Source organism: Equus caballus, chromosome 5 (assembly GCF_041296265.1).
Source record: "Equus caballus isolate H_3958 breed thoroughbred chromosome 5, TB-T2T, whole genome shotgun sequence".
Classification (NCBI taxonomy): domain Eukaryota; kingdom Metazoa; phylum Chordata; class Mammalia; order Perissodactyla; family Equidae; genus Equus; species Equus caballus.
This window is the reverse complement of record NC_091688.1, coordinates 103,840,360-103,867,125: the sequence shown is the minus strand read 5'-3', so window position 1 is coordinate 103,867,125 and position 26,766 is coordinate 103,840,360. Positions and strand designations below refer to the sequence as shown.

The 26,766-nt window shown below is 45.0% G+C and overlaps 3 long non-coding RNA genes across 6 annotated transcripts in view; 1 reads left to right on the top strand and 2 right to left on the bottom strand.

Annotated features, from left to right (window-relative positions):
• Nucleotides 1-1,076: 1,076 nt before the first annotated feature.
• Nucleotides 1,077-26,766, top strand: part of LOC106783220 (uncharacterized) — a 54,800-nt gene continuing 29,110 nt past the window's right edge. For 3 of the 4 annotated variants that reach the window (XR_011438918.1, XR_002808340.2, XR_011438917.1), the window contains exon 1: nt 1,091-1,231. This is a non-coding gene — a long non-coding RNA (uncharacterized lncRNA). Of the gene's footprint in view, nt 1,232-26,766 lie in introns of all 4 variants that reach the window. The other variant, XR_001380881.3, reaches the window with a different exon arrangement.
• On the bottom strand, nt 1,751-2,823 carry LOC138915091 (uncharacterized). The gene is made up of 2 exons (XR_002808330.2): nt 2,634-2,823; nt 1,751-1,959 (listed from the first exon to the last, which is right to left on the bottom strand). It is a non-coding gene; the product is annotated as an uncharacterized lncRNA (long non-coding RNA).
• LOC138924170 (uncharacterized) lies at nt 2,853-6,984 on the bottom strand. Its single transcript, XR_011438919.1, has 2 exons — nt 6,763-6,984; nt 2,853-3,774 (listed from the first exon to the last, which is right to left on the bottom strand). It is a non-coding gene; the product is annotated as an uncharacterized lncRNA (long non-coding RNA).

The window sequence follows — 26,766 nt, the reverse complement described above, 5'->3', positions numbered from 1 at the left end:
CTTAGGTGTCCCTGGGCTAACACGGCCTGTCTCCCCGGAAGCTTCCACACCTGAGTCTTTCGTGAGTTGGATGTGTGAGTTACCTGGAGGCACCTGGAGGCCCACATACTGTGTGGCCCTCTGACATCAGTGTGAGTGACACCCACTCCAGCTGATGTCTTGCCATCCTCCGCTCCCAACGTCTGCAGTTACCCTACAACCGTTCTCACTGGGTGACCTTCAAGGAGCTTTAAATCCAGTACCTTCCAAAATATCCCCTTGGCCCTGGAGAACTCAGGCCCCACTTGCTCGCTGAGTGGTGGAGCGAGACCGCTCCTCTGCTGCACTTTCTCTTTGCCCGGCTGTTGCAAACTGCTCCTCTGGCCTCCCACCCTCAGGTGCTCCGATGGGAAGTGAGCACTACTCCTTGAGTTCACATGGGCCCCCAACCTCTAGGGAAGGGAGCACGTGTCAAGCTGCCAAGAACCTTCTCAGTTTACTCTGCTGGGGAGGCAGCACCCCCATGGGCCTGGGAGTGTCTGGAACCCAGCGGCGTCCAGCAAGCAATGAGAAGCCAGGCTCCCCTCTTGTAGGCAGCCCCAATCTCTTGGAATTGTTCTCTTAGAGCTTCTCTCATTTGGCCTGAGAGGTGGCTAACTCGTGGGGAACAGAGGAGAGAGGGCACAAGAGTCCCTATTCAACCAACAACTCATTGGTACGAAGTCCCTGTTTAAGTAAACGGAGTCTGAGAGTCCTACCTTTTCTGACGTGGGTTGACTGGGGTGGTGGGTGTTGCAAGACTATCTTGGCCTGCCTTTCAACAGCCTCTGCAGGGGGATACCTGGCATCTGCGAAGGTGAGGGTTCTTTTAACCTTGCAGCTGTGGTCTGGAGTCCGAAACAAGAAGAGTCTCATTTATCATCCTGCTAAATAAACTTAAATATGTGTACCTATAATATTTTACCAAATGGGATTGTATTGTTTGACAACCTGCTTTTTCTTCCTTAACGTAAAGTGGCCCATTGCACTAAATGTGCTTTGAAATGTTACTTGAATACTTGTGAGAGGGAGACAAAGACGCTCTCCAGCATCAGTGACATGTGGGCTGCATCCAAAAGGCTGAGTCACAGCCCTCCAGGGAGAGAAAAAGGGAGACCTTGTACTGAAAGATGTGGAAGCAAGAAAGAACATTCACTGTTGTGGGAAGCGGAAGGAGGGGAGGAGACATCTGTCCATCCTGTGAAATTCAAGGGTGAGTACTTCTTATTACTATTGCTATGATTATTAGTTTTATTTTCAAAAGAGGAAACTGAGATTTTGCCAGATTAAGAGATTTCTCTACAAGCTACTAGCCATGAAAGGGAAAATCCAGAATTCAAGTTGAGATTTCTGGAACCAAAGAGGAAACTGAACGTAAGAGGGAAGGAAGAAATCAAGGAAATGAAGTCCCCCTGTGGGAGAGGGGGCCCCGGACTGCGAGAGCCGGAAGTGGAGGAAAGCCCGCTGGGCGGCTCCCGCTCCCTCGCTTTTGTTCTCGGAGAGGCCCAGGATGTTGACCGCCAACTTCCCTCATCTGATGAGTGAAGTGTAATAAATGTGTGCTTTTCTGTTTTGTGCAAATGTGAGGTCATTTGCAAAATTAGCCTGTCCAACTGCTGAAATCCCCGAGTTCCCAAACTCTCAGCAGGAAACAGGCCGTGGACGTCCAGATGTTTCTCCTCACAGTGTTCGTCAGGTTAGTGTTTACGTCTATCTTTTTCTTGTCAAATCATGACTTTCTGAAATGCTTTATTACGGTGACCGATCATATGCACAAAAGTACTCAGAAGGGGAACTGAGGGAAGCTAGGGTACAGGGCGACACGTGGCTGCCTGGCCAGTGATCCAGCTCAGACAACCCTTCCTGGGATCCCCACTTGCGGCAAATGCTGGGAGCCTAGACATTCACTGCGTCCGTGACTCTGTTGAGACTGGTCCTTTTCTGTAGGAAGAGAACCAGCATGAGCAACCACCTGGATGACCCCGCTCTTCAGAGGTTAGGGAGGAAAGGGACCTGCCTGCAGGTCTGCAGTCTTCCAAGGGGCACGAACCCCAGCGGAAGGGAGCTGACCGCCGGGTGAGAAGGGGCTCTCTCCTGAGCATCATTGGTTATCTCTGACCTTGGGCTGGGACCTGGCCTCACACTTCAGATAATCCTCACAATAGGCCCACAAAGGTTCTGTTCTCACGCTCTGTTTGTAGATGAGGAAACGGAAACCCAAGAGCAGTTAAACCACCTCAAGTTTACTCACCTAGTAAGCGGCTGAGCCGGGAGCGCAGCCTGGATCTACTTCAGTCCAAAGAGAGCCTGCCTTTGACTAACCACTACGTCTGAGTGTAATGCTACATAATTCTGTCCTTAAAAAAAAGGCGTGGGCCCACGTGTTCTGACTCTCCAAAGGGGAGATGGGATTTTGCCTCAGTTTCTCACCACAGCAGGACTGTCTGCTTCTCTCTCTGGTAACTGTTTGTGGGTCACTCTCTGCCTGCATCTACGCTGCTTTGCTCAGGTAACCGGGCCACTTTTGATCACTTTTCTTGCCTTCCTTTTCGGCTCCATTGTTTCATTCTTTGTTTGAACCCCAAAGAAAGATATAAAAGGGACACAGCACATACCTGGCAGGTCACGGTGATTAGCAATGGAAAAAACACCCACACTGGATCCTGGAAGCCTTTCTCCTGCCAGGAGTCTGGTGACCAAAGAGATAACATATCGAACTTTCGACTGATACCACACTTGATTAATTAGTCTTTCTTCCTCCTCTTTAGTTATAATTTTAGCAGTAACTCCATGCTGTTTGTCGCACTTTTAAAGGGAGGGAAGGAAGAGAAAAATGAAGATAAACATGCACAACTTTATTTGGACCTGCTATGTCTCATTAGTAATTTTATGGTTTTGGTGTAGAGTAATACTTAGCACAGAAAGGGCATTTTCTCTTTCTATTTTCCTAACTCGGTATTTACAGTCATGTGCTGTGTAATGACATTTCGGTCAACAACGGACCACCTATACGACAGGGGTCCCGTGAGGTTAGTACCATACAGCCTAGGTGCATAGTGGGCTGTACCATCTTGGTTTGCGTAAGTGCACTCTGTGATGTTTGCACAACGACAAAATCGCCTGACGACGTCTTTCTCGGACTGTGTCCGCAGCATTGTGATGCACAACTGTAAATTGGTGTGTCCTCTTTGGCCTGGCTAGAGACATGTGCCCATGCAGCATGCACTTACTGTGTATAAGAATGGGCATAAACAAAAGGCAGACATCTGCTCACCAGACCTGCCCCTCTGTCATCTTCTTAAGCTCCAGGGGCAGCGTCTCAAGTTCATCTCCAGTCTGACTTTGCAGGAACGCTGGGCTCTGTGGCGTTGTTGTCTCTCACCTTTCCTGGGAGTTTATGGGGGCTTTGAAGTTCCTCTGAACAAACAGGGTCTCTGTGTTCACTTGTTGCTGAGCCAAGCCTGGGGCCCTGCTCCATCAGCGCCTTATGGAGTGCTCAGTAATTTCGGCTCCCACCTTCTGGTCCTGCTCGCTTTGCAAACATCTGGAGAGAATTAGCTCCCAGGCCTCTGTAACAGGCCCATTTTGTGGTTCTAGGGAGAGTTGTGTGCTGGGGGTGTCGCTGCCCTTAATGAGCTTTCTTTATGGTTTTTCACTGTAAAAGGTGCCCTCGTTAATATTAATAGACAGAGAGAAAGCAAAGCCATCCACCCCTATTCTGCTCCTACCTTCTGGACGGCGAGTGAGACCTTCATGCTGAAAAGGAAAGAGTAAATATCATGAAAATGGGAACGAAGTACAAGATGAAAGAACACATAACAATGGTAATAACAATAATGTCCAGGAACCTGAAATGAGTTTAGTCTATAACTGTGCGATTCATACGATAACTGCTGGCTACATGTGGCTATCGAATGCTGGAAATGTAGCTAGTACGTATTAAGATTTGCTGTTAGTGTAAAACACACACTAGATTTGGAGGACAGTACAAAAATATAAAATAATTTTTATATAGATTATATGCTGAAATAATAACTCGGAGATATAAGGTTAAAGTTAATTTTACCGGTTTCTTTTTACCCTTTTGATGTGGTTATTAGAAATCTGTAAATTATGTCAGTGGGTCACCTTTGTGGTTTGCATCACGTTTCTGCGGGAGCAGTGCAGAAGCGAGCAGACAAATTTCATAACAGGATGCGACAGGACTTACAGGAGTCCCGTGACTGGGAACCCATGTGACATCGAAGCGAACAGGAGAGGCATCAAAGGAAGTATTAAGAAAACGTCATCCTGAGTCTCAACAAACAGGAAAAGGAGGCTATCAGAAACTGCTGACGGGGAAGTCTTTTCTCGGGACAAAATTCTAGAATCAATTATTAAATACAACATTTATAAGCAAATTAGGAAACAAGTAGATGATTACAAGAAACTGCCTGAGTTCACTAGAAACAAAGCATACCACATTAAATTCACTACCATTTTTGATTAAGTGACAAGACTGACAAATCCAGGGAATTATGTAAACATGCCTGAATTCAGCAAACTACTGGACAAAACTTCTCATGGCATCCTTATAGCCAGATTTTAGAAAGTTGTATTGGACAATAGTAAGTAGGTAAAAACAACAACTGGCTGAATATCTGTGTTCACTCTTGAAAATCTATTTTAGGGAGGCCTACAGGAGAGGTCAAAAAACTGAAAAATTAAATTAATATGGATGTCAAAATTAATACTCAGAAAATAATGGATTGATAATGAGAATGTGACATATAACCACCATAAATATAAAGCACTGAGTTCCTAAAATGGGTTGTGTAGGTACAGCACCAAGGTGGCCCAACCTGAAAATAATGCCCAGGAAAAGAATTAATTTTTTAAAAGCAAAACCCAAACTCTCTGTGTAATATGCTTGCGGAAAATATCATAGGAAGTAGTAGTCTCACTTTATTGCACTGAACTGGCCAAATTTAGAATATTTGGTTCAGTTCTTGGATAACCACAATGGTGAAGGGATCTTAAGAGTTGGGAAAGAAGGCTGTGCAGCCTGAGAAAGAAGGGCTCTGAGAGTGGCAGGAAGCTGTGACATAAAGTTGTCACTACACAGAATGTGGTTATTCTGCTCTGCTACAAAAAAGGCAGATCCAGAAGCAACTGCAGGTAGTAACAGGAAAGGTTGGAACAAGCCACTGTGAAGAAGAATTTTCAAATAATCTTGGAGCTCTCCCTTGGAAAAACTGCGTGGAAAACAATAAATGAGCTCCTCCCCTCCAGAGTGTTTGGTGGAGGCCAGAAGGACATCATCAGGATGTGAGAGACGGTGCTTCTACAGTGGGGGAGGTTAAAGCAAGTGAGATCTTTACATTTCCAATTCTAAGGCTGGAAATCCTGTTGTCAGAATAGGGAGTCTTAAGATTCTCTACAGTCTTCTGCTTTGGTGAAATCAAGCTGCATGTCATCTGGAAGCTTTGTGCAAATGATTAGGCGCCAAAATTAGACTATAGGAAACCTAGCCCGCAGCCGTCTCCCTGCCTGTCTGCAGGTGTGGGAGGGAGTGAAGGCCTGATGTGTAGTGTTTGCCAATTTCTGTGGTGTAAACTCTCCCACCAGAGCAAAGTTTAAGCAGCCCACAGCTTAACAACTGGCTCACAAATTTCCTGGAAATTTAACACTGTTCTCACAAGCCAGTGTGAGCTGGCTTCAGTACACCACTGCTAACACATCACTTAGCAGTCAGAATGTGGTGTCCACAAGACAGAACCTATAAATCAATCAAATTTTGGTGTTTTTGAAAAAAAATATTTGCTGTGGGTCAGACACTCTGAAAGGCGCTAACATGTGACATAGTCTTTTTCCTCAAAGACCTTAAGGCCAACTTATGGGGAAGGGGAAAGGTTGGGGGAACAAAGATTAACGCACACAGGAAAAATAGAAAGTATTTTAGGACACATAACAGTGCTGACCATATAGGTCTGTGCTAGCGGGGCTTGGAAAGCAGTGAAGGGACAAGAGCTGATGATCGTTGAGTGTGGAAATATTCCATGCGCTGTGTGAGCCACCACTTCTGATATCTCTGGAAACATAACCATAACCCTGTCGGGGAGCCCTTGTGCCATTGTATGGGTGAGGAACCAGAGCTCAAAAATACCCAGACGTGTACCCCAGGCTGCACCACTGGCAGTAGCACCAGTCCATCTGAATCCACACCTCAGACACGTTCCACCACCCGTTCCCCCCTCTGCATTGTCAGGAACGGACGAGGTAAGACTGAAGCTTACCTTCAGTAGGTAGGAAGGAGAGTAATTAAATGCCTCCTTCAAACTAGAGGTCTATGGGGCCTGCCCCGTGGCTGAGTGGTAAGTTCACATGGTCCAATTCGGCAGCCCAGGGTTTCACCGGTTCGGATCCTGGGCGCAGACATGGCACCGCTCGTCAGGCCACGCTGAGGCCACGTCCCACATAGCACAACTAGAAGGGCCCACAACTAAAAATACACAACTATGTACTGGGGGGCTTTACGGGGAAGAAGAAAGAAAAGTACAAAACAAACCCTAGAGGTCTACAAAGCAGGAGGTTAGTCCCACCTGATTGTAGCTGACAGGTCAGCTTCTCTGTAGACAGTGTCGCTCGGAGCCATGGCCGGCGCTCTGACTCTGACAGCAAGGCCAAGCAGACTGCCACCGGCCTTGCCCCAAGCCCAGCCCACCCACACTAAAACGCTTCTCCCTGCCACTCTGTCACACTGACCTGGATGTAGGTTTGAGTTTTTGTTCAGAATTCCAGCTGTGTGAGTCAAGGAAATAAATAGATGGCTGAACCTCAGTTTCTTCCACCATAAAATGAGAAATCAGGCTATGTGTCTCACACCTTGTTGAGATTCAATGTGCTAATTTTAAACAACACCTAGCACAATGCCACACAGAGTAAGCACTCGACACGCTAGGTTCCCTTCCCTCCGTGGAGGGGCGTGGTGTCTCCCGGGCTGGGTTGCCATGTGGATCTTTGTGTCCCCAGCAACTAACCTGGTGCCTGGAAAGAGAACAGGAAACCTTGTTTAGTCACAGTGCTGATTCATACTCTGGGCACAGAAATGCCTTTTACATTAAATACAGACAGTATCTGTGCACAGGTAAAAATCCATTCCAGTGTCAAGAAGTCGGTGTACACTTTTCTCCGGGCTGGTCGGTCTGGGCACACGAGGGCATCCTGACGGTTGCTCACCTCCATCTGACAGCTGCCTCTGTCTGTTATTTACTTCAATTCGGTGTCATCTTTTTGCCGTGACCTTTCAGTTCTGGTGAGCTGTTTGTCCCATTACACTAACAAGTGACAATGCTGGGGTTGTCACGAAGGGTCCAAGGGCTGGATGGTAGAGTTCAGGTATTATGGCAGCTCCAGGCAGGTTCAGTCAAGGAACCAAGTGGTGAAGGTCATGGGGCTGTGGGGAGGCCCTCTAGTTTTTACGAAGGGCCGTGTGCCCACCCCGGCAGCCTGCGAGGATTGACAGTAATTGCGTGAGTGGGAGCTGGAAGGGACTGCAGCCTGAGGTTGTCAGGGTGATATGAAGAGCAGAAGAGTGGTCCGCAATGTCCAAAGCTCCCTGGGCTGGAGCCGCGGTTCCCAACCGTGCTAATTCCGCTTTCCGCCAGCTCATCACCCCTCCCAGCGTCGCCTACCAGGGTGTGCCGACGGGCGCTCCCCAAGTGTGTGCTGCAGGGACCAACTATGAAGCTCACGATGTATTTTCTGTGGAAGCTGGCTCTGATTTTAGCAGACAGCACGAGCTGTTGTCTGGTTTTTATTAAATTCCATAAGTAAGAGAGTAACTCATACTCCAGAATGTTACAGACTCACTATTTACATAATGAGACTCTGATTGAAAACTGTTTTGTCCTTTTCTGCTTTTCTCTATTTTGCAAATTTTCTTTAATGAGCATGGAGTACTTTTATATTAAAAAAATAAACATTTTTTGAAAGAGTACGAGTTTCACGTCAGAAACAGAAGTGCGAGCAGGGAACTTGTCTTGCCGGAGGCTTTGAAACCATAATCCGCCAGCTCTGATGCTCAGAAAGTCGTCTTATGGGACGTTTTTCTCCACTTCCGTGAATTTGGGTGAGCTTTGTTCTTAGCCTGCCAGTTGAAGGATGGGAAATGCATGTGTGATCAGCGGGATGAGTAACTGACTGAATTCCCTCGTACCTACTGCAGTTTGGATTCTGGGTTAAGCACTTGGAAAATGATGACTTTTCAAAAGCTGGGCTTTCTCATCATGGAAGGACAAAAGAGATGACAGCTCTGTGTCCGACAGTTTATTGAGCATCAGCTGTGTGCCAGGCACTGTCCTGGGCACTGAAGACACAGAGCTCATTTGTGTCTTCACTCTAGTTAGGAAGGTAGATATGAAAACAGCATTGTAGCAACCGAGGGTGATTCAGGGATGAGAGGCTGTAGGTGAGTGGTCAGGGCAGGTTTCACAGAGGCCAGGACATTTCAACAGTCTTCACTTTAGCATAGGATTTGCTGAGCAGCCCAGGCGTGTTTGGGTGGGAAGAGAGTGGTAGAGGCAAGGAGAATCTGGCAGAAGGAAAAGATGGCAGCATGGTCAGACCTGGGGTCTACCTCATTCAAAGTCTTCAAAGACATCACCATTCTTGTCCCAAATAAGAAGCTGGGCTAGTGGGCCACTCTGAGCCCCAATTCCACCCGACACCTATTTGCCCCACGCGGACCCAGCGTAAGTATGGTGGATGATTCAAGAAAATGACATCAACACACAAAATCACTTCATGATCAGAGAGTTGTCCTACTGTGATGCTTCCTGTCCTTTTGGTGACATTGCAGAGCAGGGGCCGGCCCCGTGGCCGAGTGGTTAAGTTTGTGCGCTCTGCTTTGGCGGCCCAGGGTTTCCCTGGTTTGGATCCCGGGCGTGGACACGGCACCGCTCATCAGGCCATGCTGAGGTGGCGTCCCACATAGCAGAACCAGAAGCACTCACAACTAGAATATACAACTATGTACTGGGGCTTTGGGGAGAAGAAGAAGGGAAAAAAAAAAAACAAGATTGGCAACAGTTATTAGCTCACAATCCTTAAAAAAAAAAAAGAGAAATTGTACAGTTTAAACTGCGAGGCCTCCCATTCCAGAATGAGAAATTGCGTATTAGGATTGGCGTAATAAGTACTTAGGTTTGTATAACCTCCTGGAACTCCCAGGATGGCTTTTCCTGAGAGAAATTATAATCTGGACATTGTCCTAACACCTAGACAGGCGGGAAAAGGAAGAGATGGTGCCACCAATGGGGGTTGCTTACACCGTGGGCGGCCTTCCAGTCCAAGAAATAAAAATAACTGTAATGCAATTTAATCTTTACTGAGCTCTCTTGAAGGATATCAGAGGGAATCCCAAATGCACAGCAAAACCTCCTCCATTGCCTCTGCCCGTCTCTCTGGCCGTGTACATCACACATTTGTGGTTGTCCTCCTGATTCCCTCCTCCTCCCTATATTCCTCCAGACTCTCCTAACCCCACTACAGGAGCACCTCTTTGTACCCCGGCCCGCTCCCCTTTCTGAATCTATTCCTCCTGTGGCTGGTAGCTCTCTCTCCCTTTCTAAGTAAATCCATTTCGCCTCTCTAGCCCACTACTCCAGTCAACACCACGGTATTTTTATATTCATGGCAGAAGTTTCAGAGGCAGAATGGGGGATGCTTTGCAGACGCTAGAATACCCAGGACGGTGACTCCTTTTCCTCGACAAGGACTTATTCCACCTGACCAGCAGGCATGTTTAGGCCCTGCTGGCAACGTTTCTTTCTGGCAGCTCCCATACTTTAGGCCTTGCTCACCCTAGAGACATAAGATTTCCGCTATCAGAGAAGCTCGATGTAAAATCATCTTCATAAGCCTATTTTCCCTTAACTTACTTAAGTCTTTCATAGCCAATTTGAGTCTCGATTCCTGTACTTGTCCAAGAGGGTTAACCACAAGAACACTACTCCTCGAGAGCCTGTCTCCCCCCAGCCCCGAGGGCAGGGCCGTCCACCAGCACTGTCCTGGAAATGGAACGCACCCATTTCCTGTTGTATTTCGTATGTGTTGACATGAATTGAATCTGGGCATAAATTTCTCAAAGGGTCTTTCAGTCCTTTGAACCAAGTATGAACCAAGTGTCACTGAAGTCATGAAACTTGGAGCACACGACTGCCCTTCACCCTGCCCAGGCCACTGTACGAATGGGTGACTGGGCCACCCTCCCCTCACAGATTTCCTCCAGTGTCTATGCTGCGAGCCAGGGGTCTTCAAGAACAGAGAAAGCCACTTGTTTTTCCTTTCCTTTGAGGGAAGTGATGAGATGACAGCTCTGAGCCCATTCTGGTACTTGAAGAGTTAATCTGCTGCCCCCCCAGCGGCTCTCTGGGACCCCCAGCTCCCAAAAGGGGAATGAGTGAGAGAGGGTGACGTGAAGGGTGGGTGCCTTGTGATGGGGCATGGTTCCCAGTGGCTTTGTCCTTGCGCCCAGAGTGCTAGGTAGATGGAAGGGCTGGCTTTTTGACAGCGTCTTCTCTCCCGCCCCCCACCACAACTGGGCTTGTTTCCTCCGGACCTGAGGCAAAGCAGTGGTAGAAGCAGGATTTCTTGCAAGTTTTCCGCCGTGGGGTGCCGCAGCAGCTGTGACCCCGGCTTGATTTTGATGTGGACTTCAAGGGCGCCGTCCCCAGCAGGGGGAACATTCTTACCTCAGGAGCCTATTCACATTGGTAGCCTTGGCAGGGAAAGTTCCAGAAGCTTTGATTACACAAATACCTCTGCTAGGTACAGGCCCCTCTTGGCAACCTGGAGAGAGGGAATGTGCATGTGGGCTGATTAAACCAAACGACCCGTTTCCTCTGCTGGGCTGGGGGCTGGGGCCTTCAGCTTGGAAATGAGTTTTCCCTTGGCTGTGTTGCCTGGAAACTTGGAGGGTTTAATTAAGAGTGGGGAGGATTTTGGCTTCTGCAGCTGCCTCTACTCTCCCCCAGGGTTGCTGAGTGTCTGTGTGTGTGTGTGCGCACGCACGCTCACGTGGGCATGTGTGTGTCCCCTGCAGTGCAGGCCAAACCTGTCTGGAGAAGTGAACTCTGTACCACAACAGATGTGACTCTTTTTATTTCAACTGATTTCACTTAATAACTTTTCACCCCGTGAGCCACAGAGGCTGCGTGTGGGTTGTGCATCGCATACTGGTGCCTGGACAATGGGGGTGGAGGGGGCAGCATCACCTTATTCCTGCATCCACTGAGGGCCAGTCTTCAGAAAGCTTTCTATATGTTCCTGAGTGAGTCCCAGAAGGACCACGCTGGGCCGATGGACAGGGCCCGCCTGCCCAATACAGTCGTCTTACTTGTTTAGGGAAAAAGAACAAATAAATTAAAATACAGTATTTTTAATCCTTTTTTAGCTTCAATATCCTGTATTAACCTCAACATTACCAGTTAGTTCTTCTCCCATCTGGAGATTTTGAAGAATTGAGGACGAATTTTCTTTTCCACTTTTCTTCAGTATGTTTGTATTTATTTATTTTTCAACTGCAAACATAACACGTACACATGTTCCAGTTATAAAAGGATTCAAGACAGAAGTGTAACCTCTCTTGCCTCAAGGCAGGTCTCCCAGCTGGGGTCAAGGTCGTGTTGGTCAAGGTCGATCTAGGCACATTCTCATCCCCCTCCTCTTCTTCCTCCCCTCACTTCTTTTCTCCCTTCCTTTCCTCCTCCGTCCAGAGGCAGATTCAGAGACGTAGTCCCTTCCTTCACAGGGCGCGTGGAAATGAGCGGTCCCATGGGTGTGTGTTAGTTCCTAGGGCCACCACAACAGGAACCACAGCCTGGGGACCCACGACAGACACATGTCGTCTCACAGTCTGGAGGCTCTGAGTGCAAGACCAAGGTGTGGGCAGTGCTGGTTCCTCCCGAGGCTGTGAGGGAAGCTGTCCCAGGCCTCTCCCGCAGCTCCTGGCAGTTTGCTGGCATCTCTGCTGTTCCTCAGCTTGTAGCTGCAGCCCCGTGACCTCCACCCTCATCTCCGCCTGGCCTTCCCTGCGCGTGTCTGTCTCTGTGTCCATATTTCCTGTTTGTATAAAGACACAAGTCTTATTGGGTTAGGGCCCACCCTAATGGCCTTCCTTTAACCTGGTTACCTCTATAAAGACCCTGTCTCCAAAAAGGTCTGATTCTGAAGGTTAGGTCTTCAGCATCATTTAGGGGATACAGTTCAACCCACAACACCAGGCAAAGTGACAGCTATGTGTACTTGGTACTGTGGTAGTACCCAGGAGGGACTAAAAAAAAAAAAAAAAGCCAGTAATGGGGTATATTAACGTAACTACTTTCTTCTTTTCCTTTTTGAATTTAATATTCATTTTCATTAGCTTTATACATACACATTTCTGAAAGAGTCAGTGGTTTTACAAGGCTTGTTATGGAACATAGGCATCAACAAGCCGTGCAGTGCTCTCAGCTCCGTTGCACGCTCTCAGAGGCAGCCCCCTCCAACGCTTCTGATTCTGTTAATACTTGACTGCACATTTCCCAATGACAGATGTATGTCATGTATGTTGTCACATGATCTTTCGATTATAGATATTATCTATTGGCTTCCCGACACAGAAGATGGGGACTTAGCTCTCTACAGGTCCCCTGCACCCCTGCTGCACGCACACACACACACACTCACACACGCGCACGTGCGCGCGCGCGCGCGCGCACACACACACACACACACACACACACACACCCTAGCATGCCATCTGCCGAAGATGGTGACGTTGCGCTCTGGTTAGATCAACACCCAATGTTCTCGTCACCACGACTGTGGAGATGCTGTAGATGGCTAAGTTGTGTGCGATGCCAAGAGCACTTCTCCTTCCCATGCAGTCTTTCCACCTGGAGTGAATAATTGGCTTGTTTTTTCACTTGCTTGGTTTTTAATGAACTTATCACTAATCAAATCCAAATTCTGCCTAGCTGTGTAAAAGTCTCTCAAAACATTCAAACACATGAGTAACTGTTGAGTTCGTCTTCTTGAGACCTTGCCCAGAACCCCCGGACCGGCTCCAGCCTGGCACCGAGGGTCATGTGACCAGCCTGTTTCCCCGGGAACCGTCAGTGTAGGCCTTTCCTCTGAGACTGGTCAGATGCCCGGAGAAGACTCCTCAGGCCCCCGCTCAGAGGATGTGTGGGGCTGCTGTGTTCTGGGAGCTGAGCACAGGAAGAGAGCAGGAGCCCACACACCCGGTCAGCCCATCAGTATTCCTTGGACCCCTCTGTCTCCAGTACAGCCCCCTCCCACACCTCCACCCTCCCGACATGTCCAGTTCAGGAATGCCCTGTTTACTGTCTCTGGAAAATAAATCTCTCCTGTCACGTACTGCAGTGAACAGGAGTCAAGTGGCCACACAGCATGGGGGTGGGGGGCGGCAGGGACCTCTACCTGCTTCCACAGCCTCTCTGCCCACCCTGCTGTTTCAGCCCCACCTTCGCACTCTCTTCCCGAGGTACCCGGGGCCACCAATTCCTGTGCTTGTTCTTGGCTCTGAATGTGAACCAAGGCTCCTTTGGAGCCCCCGGCAGACAGCACACAGCTTTGTTGCCCGGGTCCCAGGCCATCACCGTCTGTCGCAGCATTTCAGCTTCCCAGGTTCTTCCATCTTCTCCTTCCCTGTTCTCCTTGTTTTTGTGTAGTGCGTTTCAAAAAGAAAGAGAGCAAAATGTTTGCCTCCAATTTGTCAGCTTTAACTCGACAGCCATTCTTGTGCTTTAACCATCATGTGCTGGAGACATTTTCAAACTCCAAAGGAGTGATCCTATTCCTGGGCTTGCAGAAGTTGTGAGTGAGTTTAGGGAGAACAGAAGAACCTCTCCATGCTCTGTGACCTTCAAACACACGCACGTGCCCACACGACTGCGTGCTCATCCAGCCACGCTCTCTGCGTAACCTACAGCCCACCTGGGTTGAACGTTTGGAGTCACCAGCTTCAGATTCTTATTTTGTTCTTTGTGTTATTTTCTTACATTCCCCAATTCTTTCTTTTCCTCTCTCTAGTTTATTCTTGACAGCACAGCCAAAGTGTTCGTTGTAAAAATGCAAATCCTATTATCATATGCCAGTGCCCTTCTTCAAAGCCTTCAATATCTTCCCTTTGCCCTTAGAACAAAGCCCCGCTCTCCTCTCCTCTCCTCTTGTCCTACAAGCCCCCTACAGTCTGGGCCTGCCCACCTGTCTGCTCTCACGTTAGTCTCCCCTCCCTGGCTAAGACTTGGCTTCCTTGGCAGTTTCTCAGTTCCATTTCCTCTGCCTGGAAAGCTTTCCACCTCAGCCCCCCAAAGGCTCTTCCAAGAGAGACATTCCCTGGCCCCCCGTCCCTCCCCCATGCACTAGGTTAATCCTACATCACATTCTCCCACGACACCCTGTACTTGTACTTGATGACCCTCTAGCTGCATGTTCCGGCTGGACTGGAAGCACCGTGAGCATGGGATCTTTTTCTGTCTTGTCGACATCATAACCCTGGGACCCAGCACCAGGCCTGGCACGTAGGAGGCAATCAACAGACATTTATTGAATTAATTGCACTTTTCACCTTAGATTTTTCTAGTCTTGGCTCCCACCCTCACCCCAGCATGCTCTCCATTCTAAATCTACTGTTCTAATCGGGGAGAATAGTAGCTAAATATTGGAACTGTTTGGTCTGGGAAGATATTCATAAACCCCTTTCTGGATCGCTAGGCTTGGGGCCTCCGTTTCTCTCTCCCCGTGGAAAACAGTCTAAGGTGTCCTCAGGACGCTGGAGCCAGTGACCAGGGGTCTCAGCTTATTCTGCTGGCCCTGGAAGCAGAAGATCCTCAACCTCACAAAGAGAATGAGGAAGACTTTTTGCTTTTCGTAGGGGATCGGGGACGTTCGTTGTAGCAGTAAAGTTCTCAGGTCATAGGAGTGCTCTCATGAAATAAACCAAGCGGAGGTCCCCGTCACAGAATTACAGCCGCAGTAACACGTGTAAAGGTTGCCCCAGATTTTCTCTCATTGCTTTTCTTACATGAGAGAAAAAAAAAGTAGCCCACCCTATACAATAATTGGAAGTTTGAAACTGAAACTATTTGTTTCCTCGTCTGTAAAAGGAGGAGGTTGAAGTAAGGCCCCAAAGGCTGCTCTGAAACCGCGTGACCTCATCCTGTGACTCTTTGTAAGAGTTGTTCACAAGAACTCCTGGGTTTCTGAAAATACGTTGCTCTTGAGGAAATCAAAATTTTATCACGAGGTTTTAAAAAAATATATAAACACCTTTATGACCTTGGCAAAGAATCAGGTGAAGAATACTGTGGGTTTGCCATCTGCCAACAATGGTACCATTCTGAAGAGTTCCGTAGCCAGCGTTTTAGTTCTCGGCACAGAAACACATGAGGGCTGGGAGGCTGGGATCCTCAGCAGCAGCTTTGGCTCCCTCTGTCTTTGTACAGGGACAAAAAATGACATAATACTTGCCTAAACGCAAAGGATTTTAAGTATCCTAGACTTTTAAATAAATAGATAAACAAATAAAAGAACCATGTGATACTTTGTATTATTATTCAGTAAATATTTACTCCCTTGCACATCCCATTAGGGGCTTTAATGTTGGGTTGGGCCATGCAATTTGCTTTGACCGATGAAATGTTTGTGGACGTGGCACACACCTTAAACATCCTTTCTCACTTTAGCTTCTGTCTTGTGCACCGTGACCTGCCGTGAGATGCCCTGCGTAACTACCGTCCCTTTAACCTGGACTCCAAAATAAAACGTGAGGAGCAAGTATAAACTGTGTCCGCAGACCCTCTCAACTGAACTCAGCCCAATTCAACTGAGTCACAGTTGATCTGCAGACCTTTGATGTGAGAATAAATGCTTGCTCTTTTAAGCCACTGAGTGTTTTTTTTTACTGAGGTCATGTGGCTTATAACATTGTGTAAATTTCAGGTATACATTGTTATATATCAGCTTCTGTATAGACTGCATTGTGCTCACCATCAATAGTCTAGATTTTATCCATCACCATACATATGTGCCCCTTTACCCCTTTCACACACACCCCCACTTCCCTTCTGGAAACCACTAATCTGTTCTATTTATCCATGTGTTTATCTTCCACATATGAGTGAAATCATACGGTATTTGTCTCTCTCTGTCTGACTTATTTCACTAAGCATAAGACCCTCAAGTTCCACCCATGTTGTTGCAAATGACGATTGTCTTTTTATGGCTGAGTAGTGTTCCATTGCATCTATATACCACATCTTCTTTATCCAATCATCAGTCGATGGGCACTTGGGCTGCTTCCACATCTTGGCTGTTATGAACAATGCTGCAATGAACATAGGGATGCATAAATCTCTTTGAATTGTTGATTTCATGTTCTTTGGATAAATACCCAGTAGTAGGATGGGTGGATCATATGGTATTTCCATTTTTAATTTTTTGAGAAATCTCCATACTGTTTTCCTTTGTGGCTGCACCAGTTTTCATTCTCATCAGCAGAGTTATGAGTTTCCTTTTCTCCACATCCTCTCCAATACTTGTTATTTCTTGTGTTATTAATTACAACCATTCTGACGGAGGCGAGGTGATATCCCATTGTAGTTTTGATTTACATTTCTCTAATAGTTAGTGATGTTGAACATCTTTTCATGTGTCTGTTAAGCATCTGTGTATCTTCTTTGGAAAAATGTCTGTTCGTATCCTCCGCCATTTTTTGATTAAGTTGTTTCTTTGTTGTTGAGTTGTATGAGTTCTTCTTATATTTTGGAAGTTAACCCCTTGTCAAATATATGATTTGCAAATATTTTCTCCTAGTTGGTGGGTTGTCTTTTCGTTTTGTTGATGGTTTCCTTTGCTGTGCAGAAGCTTTTTAATCTGATGAAGTCCCATTTGTTTATTTTTCTTTGTTTCCCTTGCCTGAATAGACATGATATTTGAAAAGATACTGCTAACACTGATGTCAAAGAGTGGACCGCCTATATTTCCTTCTAGGAGTTTTATGGTTTCAGGTCTTACATTCATGTCTTTAATCCATTTTGAGTTAATTTTTGTGTATGGTGTAAGATAATGGTCTACTTTCATCCTTTTGCCTGTCGCTGTCCAGTTTTCCCAACACCCTTTATTGAAGAGACTTTCCTTTCTCCATTGTATGTTCTTGGCTCCTTTGTCAAAGATTAGCTGTCTGTAGATGTGTGGTTTTATTTCTGGGCTTTCAATTCTGTTCCATTGATCTCTGTCTGTTTTTCTGCCAGTACCATAATGTTTTGATTACTATAGCTTTGCACTAAAATTTGAATTCAATGAGTGTGATACTTCCAATTTTATTCTTTTTTGTCAGAATTGTTTTGGCTATTCAGGGTCTTTTGTTGTTCTGTAAAAATTTTAGGATTCTTTGCTCTATTTCCATGGAGAATGTTATTGGAATTCTGATTGGGATTGCATTGAATCTGTAAATGGCTTTGGGTAATACAGACATTTTAACTATGTTTATTCTTCCAATCCATGAGTGTGAATATCTTTCCATTTCTTTATGTTTTCTTTGATTTCTTTCAATAATGTCTTATACTTTTCAGTGTATAGGTCTTCCACCTCATTGATTAAATTTATTCACTGGTATTTTATTCTTTTTGTTGCAATTATAAATGGGATTATATTCTTGATTTCTCTTTCTGCTAGTAGATTATTGAAATTAAACTGATTTTTGTAGGTTAATTTTGCATCCTGCAACTTTGCTGTATTTGTTGATTATTTCTAATAGTTTTTGGTGGATTCTTTAGGGTTTTCTATGTATAGAATCATGTAATCTGTAAACAGTGAGAGTTTCACTTCTTCCTCTCCTATTTGCATCCCTGTTATTTCTTTTTCTTGCCTAGTTGCTCTGGCTAAAACTTCCAGTACTGTGTTGAATAAGAGTGGTGAGAGTGGTCAACCTTGTCTTGTTCCTGGCTTTCAGGATGGCTTTCAGTTTTTCCCTGTTGAGTATGATATTGGCTGTGGGTTTGTCATATATGGCCTTTACTATGTTGAGGTACTTTCCTTCCATACCCATTTTATTGAGAGTTTCTATCATAAATAATGTTGGATCTTGCCAAATGCTTTCTCTGCGTCTATTGAGAGGATCATGTGATTTTTTTTTTTTTTTTGAGGAAGATTAGCCCTGAGCTAACATCTACCGCCAATCCTCCTCTTTTTGCTGAGGAAGACTGGCCCTGAGCTAACTTTATATGTGGGACTCCTACCACATCATGGCTTGCCAAGTAGTGCCATGTCCACACCCAGGATCCAAACCGGTGAACCCTGGGCCGCCGAAACGAAACGTGTGCACTTAACCGCCACACCATTGGACCAGCCCAGACTATGTGGTTTTTATTCTTCATTTTGTTAATGTGGCGTATCACATTGACTGATTTGCAGATGTTGAACCATCCCTGGAATAAATCCTACTTGACCATGTTGTATGATCCTTTTAATTTATTGTTGGATTCTATTTGCTAATATTTTGTTGAGGATTTTTGCATCTATGTTCATCAGTGATATTAGCCTGCAATTTTTCTTTTTTATGTTGTCCTTGTCTGGTTTTGGTATCAGAGTGATGTTGGCCTCATAGAATGTGATAGGAAGCATCCCATCCTCTTCAATTTTCTGGAATAGTTTGAGAAGGATAAGAATGAAGTCTTCTTTGAATGTTTGGTAGGATTCACCAGAGAATCTGTCTGTCCTGGGCTTTTCTTTTTTGAGATGTTTTTGATTACTGTTACAATCTCTTTGCTTGTGATTGATCTATTCAGCTTCTTTATTTCTTCTTGATTCAGTTTTGGGAGGTTGTATGATTCTATGAATTTATCCATCTCTTCTAAGATTATTAAGTTTGTTGGCATATAGCTTTCATAGTATTCTCTTATAATCCTTTGAATTTCTGCAGTGTCCATTGTAATTTCTCCTCTTTCATTTCTGATTTTATTTATTTGAGTCTTCTCTCTTTTTTTCTTAGTGAGTCTGGCTACGGGTTTGTCAATTTTGTTCATCTTCTCAAAGAGCAAACTCTTACTTTCATTGATCCTTTCTATTGTTTTCTTAGTCTCTATTTCATTTATTTCTGCTCTGATTTTTGTTATTTTCTTCCTTCTACTGACTTTGGGCTTTGTTTGTTCTTCGTTTTCTCATTCCTTTAGATATAGTGTAAGCTTGCTTATTTGAGATTTTTCTTGTTTGTTGAGGTAGGCCTGTATTGGTATAAATTTCCCTCTTAGCACTGCTTTTGCTATATCCCATAAGAGTTGGTATGTTGTGTTTTCATTATCTTTTGTCTCCAGGTATTTTTTGATTTCTCTTTTGATTTCTTCCTTGACCCAATTGTTCTTCTGTACCATGTTGTTTAATCTCCACATATGTGTGACTTTCTCAGCTTTTTTCTTGTAGTTGATTTCAAGTTTTATAGCATTGTGGTTCAAGAAGATGCCTGATATGGTTTCAATTCTCCTTAAATTTATTGAGACTTGCTTTGTTTCCCAATATGTGGTCTATCTTTGAGAATGTTCCATGTGCACTTGAGAAGAATGTGTATTCTGCTGTTTCGGATGGAATGTTCTAAATATATTAAGTCCTTCTGGTCTAGTGTCTCATTTAAGGCCACTGTTTCCTTGTTGATTTTCTGTCTGGATGATCTATCTATTGACGTAAGTGAGGTATTAAAGTCCCCTACTATTATTGTGTTGGTGTCAATTTCTCCCTTTAGTTCTGTTAGTAGTTGGTTTGTATACTTTGGTGCTCCTGTGTTAGATGCATATATATTAATAAATGTTATGTCTTCTTCATGGAATATCCCTTTTATCATTATATACTTCCCCTCTTTGTCTCTCATTATCGTTTTTATCTTGAAGTCTGCTTTGTCTGATATAAGTACAACTACATCTGTTTTCTTTTGTTTGCCGTTTGCTTGGAGTATCATCTTCCATCCCTTCTCACCGAGCCTATGTTTGTCTTTAGAGCTGAGATGTGCTTTGTGGAGGCAGCATATTATTGGGTCTTGTTTTTAGATCCATTTTGCCACTCTGTGTCTTTTCATTGGAGAATTCAATCCATTTACATTTAGAGTGATTATTGATATATGAGGGGTTATTTCTGCCATTTAATCTTTTGTTTTCTGGTTGTTCTATATTTTCATTGTTTCTTTTCCCTTGTATTTCTGACTGCCAATTCAGTTTGGTGGTTTTCTGTGATGATCTTCTAGTTTTCTTTTATTTATGATTTGTGACTCTGCTCTGATTCTTTGTTTTGTGGTTACCATAAGGTTTGTATAAAAGATCTCATAGATGAGACAGTCCATTTTCTGATAGCCTCTTATCTCCATTAGCCTAAGCAGGTTCCATCTTCTTCCTCTTCCCCTTCTTTGTTTTTGTTGCCACAAATTAGTCTTTTTTGTGTTGTGAGTTTGTGACCAAAATGAAGTGTTTATAGTTATTTTTGATGCTTCCTTTCCCTTTATCTTTTATTTTATAATTAAGTCTTTGCTAACTGATTCTGATATAGAGCTACAATTTTCTGACTTTATCTGTCTATTTATCACCTTGCTCAATGCTTTGTAAACCTTTGCCTTTTTGATTCAGGTAGGAGGGCTCCCTTCATCACTTCTTGTAAGGTAAGTCAAGTGGCAATGAACTCCCTCAGCTTTTGTTTGCCTGGGAAAGCTTTTATTTCTCCATCATATCTGAAGGGTAATTTCTCTGGATAGAGTATTCTTGGCTGGTAGTTTTTATCTTTCAGTATTTTGAATATATCATTCCACCCTCTCTAGCCTGTAAGGTTTCTGAGAAATCTGTTGAACGTCTGATGGGGGTTCCTTTGTAGATTATTTTCTTCTGCCCTGTTGCTCTTAATAGTTTTTCTTTGTCATTGACTTTTGCCAGTTTTAATATTATATGCCTTGGAGAAGGTCTTTTTGCCTTGAGTTTATTAGGAGTTATATTAGCTTCATGTACTTGTATGTCCCAGTTCCTTCCCCAGGTTTGGGGAGTTCTCAGCTATTATTTCTTTGAATAAGCCCTCTCTTCCTTTATCCCTTTCTTCTCCCTCTTGAATACCTATAATCCTTATGTTACTTTTCCTAATTGAGTTGATATTTCTCAAAGAATTTCCTCACTTTAAAAAAGTCTTAGTTATCTCTCTTCCTCCAACTGAATCATTTCTAGATTTCTGTCTTCAAGCTCACTAATTTTCTCCTCCATAAGATCTGCTCTATTTTTAATGCTTTCTGCATTATTTTTTATCTCACTAATTGTGTTCTTCATATCCAGAGTTTCTTGGGGGTTTTTTCAGAGCTTCAATCTCTTTGGTGAAGAATTCCTTCTGTTCATTCATTTTATTTCTGAGTTCATTGAACTGTCTTTCTGAGTTTTCTTGTAACTTGTTGAGTTTCTTTATGACAACTGTTTTGAATTCTCTGTCAGGTAGACTGTAATCCTCTGTGACTTCAGGTTTGGTTTCTGGAGATTTGTCATTTTCCTTCTGTTCTGCGGCGCTACTGTAGCTCTTCATGGAGTTTGATGAGTCGATCCTCTGCTGGTGCAATTGTGGTACTTACCACCTTTGCTTATTTGGGTAAGGCCTTGGTTACTTTGGTTCTGAGCTGCTTCTGGTTGTATCTGAGAGCCTGCACTTTCCACCCTCCACTGCATCTGCCAGAAATGTTATCAGTGCCTTTCTTGTGCCAGTTGTGCCTCTGAGGTTACTGGCGCCTTGCTGCTTAGGTATTGCTACAGTCTCTGCTGACACCACCGGGCTCACCAGGCTGAAAGTACTTCTGCTGCTCCCGGCGCCACCTTGTTCCACTGCTTCCCAGGGGTCCAGTGCACCCACCTTCAGATGTGTGGCTGCATGGATCTCTCAGGCATCCTGTTGTGCTGTGTGGGGAATCCTTTGTTGGTCAATGCATGTCCATTTGGTTGTAACTTAGAGGGTAGACACAAAGGGAACAACCCACTTTGCCATGCTGATGTCACTCCTCAGCCACTAAGTTTTGAGGTGACTGATACACAGCATTATTATGAAAAAGCAGACTAATACAGGATTCAGTGTGCGTTCTCATGAGATATAACATGATAGTTAACAGTATGGTTTCTGAAATTTGACACATCTTCTTTTGAATCCAGCTTCTGTTATTTGCTAGATGTAAAATGTTATGGAATTTACTTGACATCTCTGAGACTCAATTTTCTCATCTGCAAAATGGAGATAATCATTGTACCAACCTCATAGCTTGTTGTGTAGCTCAACTGAGATAATACATACCAAGCAGCAAAGACAGTGCCTAGGACATAGCAAGGATCCAACAAATGTTTGCTAGTATTAGTAATAGTAATAATTGCAATTTCTATAAAATGACTCATCAGCCTATTAATTACATTATAAAACTGGATATATTTTTCCTATAAAACTGGATATAAAGACGTATTTGGAAATATTTGGTGATTAAGGATGAAGAAGATAAATATCCTAGCACATGGCTGATAAATTCCATATGATAAAAGTTTCCTGTCGAGGGGAGGGATATTTTTTACTAAGCAAGCCTATCTGTGTGTATGTGAATATGAAACAGTTTTGTGTTACTTTGAAACATTTTCCCAAATCTAACTTCCTTTTACAACCAGGATTTCCATTTCCATATCCCAGAGTCTAGCGTGTGAAGTGTGGTGTCGAGCATTAACAGTCTGGGTCTGACTGTACACTCTTAGTGTTCACATCTAATAGTTCAATGCTATCGTACTTTGTGTATTTAACAAACTTTTATTAAGTACTAGATATTGCATCAAGTACTAGAGGTAGAGAGATAAATAAGACACAGTCCTCAGACCAGCACATATGTTTCACTCTGCTGTCAATTCTGGTGGATTTAGAGGGGCTTCCTAGAGCACTGGTTAAAAATAATTCTAGGCAGCATTTGATCTCAGTGGGGAAAAGAGTCATAAGCATGGAAAGAAGAAATGGTTTTGAATTTTTTGCTAATCCAGGTCTAGCTGGGGACAGACAAACAAAATATGATTTAATGTGGTAAGTGCTATTTGTGAGATAAGAACAAAGCAAGGGGTAATTAATTTTGCCAAGAGGAGAGAGGAGTAAGGAAGGGTTAACTGAAGAGGTAGGGTTGTATGGGGCCTTGATGGATGACTAGGAATTCAGCAGGTGATGAAGCGGGAAAAGAAGATTTCAGGCCAAGAACACACCATGAGCAAAGCACAAAGGTGAATGAGTGGGTGGGGTGCTGAGGGAGCGGGCAGAAGTCCTGCTTGGTTAGAACGCAGACGTACGGGGATGACGCTGGTGGGGATGCATTGCAATAGTGGGTTGGGGCCAGCCTGTACTGCTTTATCCTAGAAGCCTTAAAAAAGTTACTCAAGAAGAACTAGATTGGAGATAGAGAAAAAGAGAAAGAGGGGGGACAGCAAGAGAAAGCTACTGCATCTGTGCATATGAGGGGCACTGGGCATCAGAACTGGGCAGGCCTGGGGTCGGGGTGGAGAGACAGGAAACAGCACCAGCACATGGCAAAGGATGTTCTTCTCTCAAAAATGACCTGTCATTAGGGCTTACATCAATATAAAGAAAGTTCAATAATCTAATTTTTTCATTGCTCACTTTCTAATATTACTGTTTGAATATGTATGTATATCATTAAATTACACATGTAAACGGGACCTCCAAGAACAATCTCAGATTTTTAAATTTGTCCTCGTGACAATCCTATAAAGTAGGTACTGTAGTTCCCATTTTACAGAGGAAAAATCTGAGGCTCGGCAATTTACAAAGCCCAAGATCAGCCATCTTGAGCTACACATCTTCTAAAAGTCCAAGATAGCATTTGAACCCAGGGCAACGCAACTCCAGAGTCTGTGCTCTTAATCGCTACTCCATACCACATAAAGAATGAGTTTTCCAATGTCACCGTCCATTTCGACTAAATGTTAAATCTCTTACATACTTCTTCTTTTCATTTTATGTATCTTGACCCAGGTATAAGCCAATGAGTGTCAGAGAAGTGTTGAGGGCAGTAGAAAAGTACCAAATAATTTAGAGATAACGGTGAATGAGCCTAACTTTGGAAATAATCCAAATTACTTGGATTTGAAGTCTAAGAAAAGCTATTATTTTTTTCCTGAGTACTTGAGAGATTTGTCAAGTAATCCTGAATCTCTTATTCTACTGGAATCAGCACGTTAATCAATCCCCTGGCAGGGTACCCGGCACCCTGCCAGGGGAAGACACCACCAGTTCAGTGGCCTTCGGTGCAGACACAAGGGGAAGGAGCCAGGGCCGGGAGGTGGGAGGCACAGCTGGGAGGCCTGGCTCTGCCACCGACCTGCCCGTGGCCTTGGACAAGTCCCTTCACCTTTCAGGGCCGCATTCCACCATTGGAAATAGCCCCGATGGTGGCCAAAGGGCTGACCATCGCTCCGACATCTTTGCGCCTGCCTTCCAGGACTCCTCTGAAGGAAAGTAAAGGAGCAGTTGGGATTCGACGGAAGCATGTGGTAATAACACACATTCAATTGCCAAGACTGGGTTAGCAATTGCTCGGCCTCTTCTGAAACACCATCCTAAACACGTGGATGTGCCTGTCACCCCAGCTCCCTCGGAGCCTGACCTTCCCCGAGACAACAGGCCTCACGATTTCTTACTGTCTCAAACACTGCTGCATTCGGAACCTTGTGGGCTGTGTAAACTTGTTTTAGGGAACCTGGCGCACTTTTAAGCTGAGTTACTTGATGCTCTACCCACCTCCCTTTGCATCTTGCCTGGAGTCCCCAGTGTGATTTTTAAACACGTTTGGGTGCTTAACCGAGGCCTGTGGAGTCTGGGCAGTGCACACGGCACTTCAAGGCAAAATACTCTGGACAGTGGTAGACGTGTTCCCTGTTTTCTGGAGCTGAGGATTGCAAATAGCTCTTTGCACCCCATTTCTTCCCAGGGGAGACTGTGGGGTGAACGGAAACACAAACTGGCTTTGCCACTTGAGCAGCGCGGCGGTTTTCCTGGAGGTCTCATGTGGGCTTTCGGAGGTGTGGAAGGAGCCAGCATTGAGCCTCGGCACAGAGCAGCCCCGGCTGCCCTCCAGCTCTAACCAGCAAGAAACGGGTCTCGAGAGCTCAGCTTCAAGCAGCTCTCGGAGATGATGTTCCCGGAGTGCTGGGGCCGTGCTCTGCCCTCCAAAATGAACGGTTCTCGCCCGGCTTCCCACCGGGCGTCACCCCTCATATTAACACGGGAGCTGACGGGTTGGCCGAGAAGCTGCAGCTAATATTTCTGCAGGCACAAGAGATGCCTGTGCTGGTTCTAATTCCAGAGCCGATCTTTGTAGCGGATTTTGATGGATGACTCGCCGTGGTGGTCAGCGCCTCCCGTATATTTTAGGTGAAGTGCTTTCTTTTGACACATACTTTGCAGAGACATATGTGTATCCTATTTTAATTAATGGAAGAAATGATTCATTCACAAGTGAAAGATTTAATTAAATAAAGGGTCGGCGTGGGTCAGCCATGAATTGCAAAATACCTCCGATGTTTATTATACCCTCCGCCATCTCTGCGTGCTGTCTGGAGGGGCACACGCCAGTGAAGGCAGGCCCTGGAAAGAAATGGGATGAAGTTTAATTAATTCATTCATTCCACAAATGTTAATTGAGCCCCTACTGTGTTCCAGGCGCCAAGCTAGTCTCTGCAGATAAAACGGTGAACCGTCAGACGGTGTTTGCCCAGTGCAGTAGGGAGATGGGAGAAACAGCAACAAAGAATAAGAACACTGTTGTTGCAGATTGGAACATGTTTTGTGAAGGGAACAATCATTTGTGGGCTGTTCTCCCTGCAGCATTTTGAAACTGTTTTGTAAAGATCTCAATAGCCCAGTTGATCGTGCCATCCTTGGTGGACCGTGGGATATATGGAAGCCAGTCGGGTCCACGTCTGATAGGTCAGGCATCCGATTCCTAGAAGCAGCAGCTGTGCATCCCGGCTCATCCAGCAGCTCCTTCCTTGAGGAGGGAACCTCGTGCGTTAGGATCAAACGGGAGTCGAGACCTGGCTTCGCAGCCTGATGGCTTTCCGGCCTCCGGTCTTACTTCACTTCTCTGACCCAAGTTTCGCCGTTTACAGGGAATGCTGATGATAGTCCACGGTGAAGAAACCGAATGGCACCTGGTGCACGGCACTAGTAGGAATTAGCATTAATGTCTGTAATTTGTGTTCTTATCACAATAGTAGAGTTTCCTCTCTCTTCTGGAACTTTCTTCATTCTACTTTTCTGGTTTTTCATGTTATTTTCTTGTCCCCTCTTTTGATGACAGAGGTCACAGCTTTTTAAGCACTGGACCCAGCTGGATAGATGGCCAGTGTTCAATAAATAACTGTCAAATGAAGGGAAGAAATTCTTTCTGTCTCTTTTGGAACTGGGTAGAGAAAGGCTAACAGGAAACAGAGTCCCTCAAAGGCTTCCCATAACACTTGGAATAAAATCGATATTCATTATTACAGTAAACAAGAGCCCACGTGCCCTGGCCTCTGCCCAGCTCCAATCTCAGCCATCCTCACTTTCTCTCTTGTGCTCAGCTTGGCCACTGGCCTTCCTGGAATGCCCTTCCTCTAGAACTGCGCATGGCTCCCTCCTTCCAGTCCTCAGGTCTTGCTCAAATACGTTCTCTTCCTAGGGGCCTTCTGT